Source organism: Octodon degus, unplaced genomic scaffold (genome assembly GCF_000260255.1).
Source record: "Octodon degus isolate 3935 unplaced genomic scaffold, OctDeg1.0 scaffold01300, whole genome shotgun sequence".
NCBI lineage: Eukaryota > Metazoa > Chordata > Mammalia > Rodentia > Octodontidae > Octodon > Octodon degus.
Genome location: NW_004525876.1, coordinates 1,329 through 3,246, shown reverse-complemented (window position 1 = coordinate 3,246; position 1,918 = coordinate 1,329). Strand labels below are relative to the sequence as shown.

The following is a 1,918-nucleotide window of genomic DNA, read 5'->3' as shown; positions in this document are numbered from 1 at the left end:
ATGTTACTGAACAGCTAGATCAAAAGTCTCACTCACAGGAAATGACCCAGAGTGGTTAAGAGGTTGTTCTGTAGTAGTTTGAGGAATTTATTGATAACTTGGAACAGAGAAACAAGTTATTTTTAGTAACAGCTGTCTGTGATGTTAATGATCTGATTAATCAAGAATATTCTCCACATACTGAAAGAATTAAAGAAATAAGAGAGCTGAATGTGGTGGCCCCTGCCTAGAATCCCAACACTCAGGAAATGGCAGGAGGGTCAGTGAGAGTTCGATGGTAGCCTGAGCTACATAAATGAGTTCAAGGCCAGCCTCAACTACATAGTGAGGTCCTACCTCAAAAACAAGACAATAAATGCCTACCCAGCAAAAACAAGATCCCAGGTTCACTCTTGGGATCGCTCCTGAAACAAGGACCATAAACTTAACTCAGCAGGGGAGTTAAGTTCCCTTGTGCTTGCCAGGGAAATGCTTATTCCACTGAGCCATCTCCCAGGCCCCAACAGCTTGAATTAATGATATTGACATCATTAGAGGAGTCTCCACTTAATTTTCTTTTCTTTCTTTTCTTTGTGTATATTTTAGGGAAGGGTTTATAGGGTGTTCAGGTTCTCACTACTAGATCGGACTCTTAGTGACCTACCTGTTTACAGCCTCCCAAAAGCTGGGATTACAGGCACGGCCATTGTGGCCAGTCTCAATTGCCAACTCAGTGAGCCCCAGGGGCAGGGCTAGCATGGCAGGCCCGGGGATCGAACCCCTGGCCCCTGTGCCTACTTGCAGATTAAAATCTGCTGAGCTTTTTTTTTTTTTTTTTGGTGGAACTGGGGATTGAACTCAGGCCCTTGCGCTTGCCAGTGAAGCACTTATTCCACTGAGCCTTCTCCCCGGCCCCTGCTGAGCTATTTTGCTGGCCTTAATTTTCTTTTTAAATGTATTTGGTACAGGGTCTACAGAGTCTCACTCTACAGATTGGATTTGTAGTGATCCTGTTTTCAGCCTCCCAAGCACTGGGATTACAGGTGGGTGCCACCATGCCCAGTCTCATTCACAGTCTCAGTGTGGCCCCGGGGCGGGGCCAGTAGGCATGCCAGGGATTGAACCCCCGGCCCCTGCTTTGAACTTCCATTTAATACTTTTATTTATTTGTCCTCTAATATACTATTTATTTATTAGTGATGCTGGGGATTGAACCCAGGGCTTTGTGCATATGAGGTAAGAACTCTAGCACTGAGCCACATCCCCAGTCCGGCAGAACTGGGGATTGAACTCAGGCCCTTGCGCTTGCCAGTGAAGCACTTATTCCACTGAGCCTTCTCCCCGGCCCAAATTTCTTGAAAAAATGGAAAATATCTAACACTACGCGCAGCTCCTGAAACAAACACCACTTCTGGAGTCCCCACTTGTTGAAATTTACTCTCAAGTTGTCCCGACCCGCGGGTCAGTCAACGAGGACCCTAGAGGGGGAGTGGGGATGAGAAGGGACAGGAGACACAAAGAATGGGAACAAGACAGGATTCTGATCAAGTCCCGTTTATTCAGGGGAGGTTCTGGGTATATATAGGGAGTGTAGGAATGAGGAAGTCTCGGCTCTAGGGGAAGGTGTAACCCCTGGGGTATAGCGCGTGATTCACAGGGAATGAGCAAGGTGAGAAGGACCATAAACTTAACTCAGCAGGGGAACAGAAACTTAAGAAAACGGCTGACACTATTATAAAATGGATACCAGTAATTAATGGCTTCCCACATCAAGTAATTCAAGAATTAAAATAGAACAAAAGGCCGCGGAGATGGCTCAGTGGAATAAGTGCTTCACTGGCAAGTGCAAAGGCCTGAGTTCAATCCCTGGTTCTGCCAAAAAATAAAAAATAAAAATAAAAAAAAATAAAATAGAACAAAAGAGAAATAGTGCTTTATA

At 45.3% G+C, this 1,918-nt stretch overlaps 1 pseudogene; it reads left to right on the top strand.

Moving 5' to 3' along the window:
* The window catches only part of LOC101563016, a 5,828-nt pseudogene that overhangs the window by 2,931 nt on the left and 979 nt on the right, over positions 1–1,918 (top strand).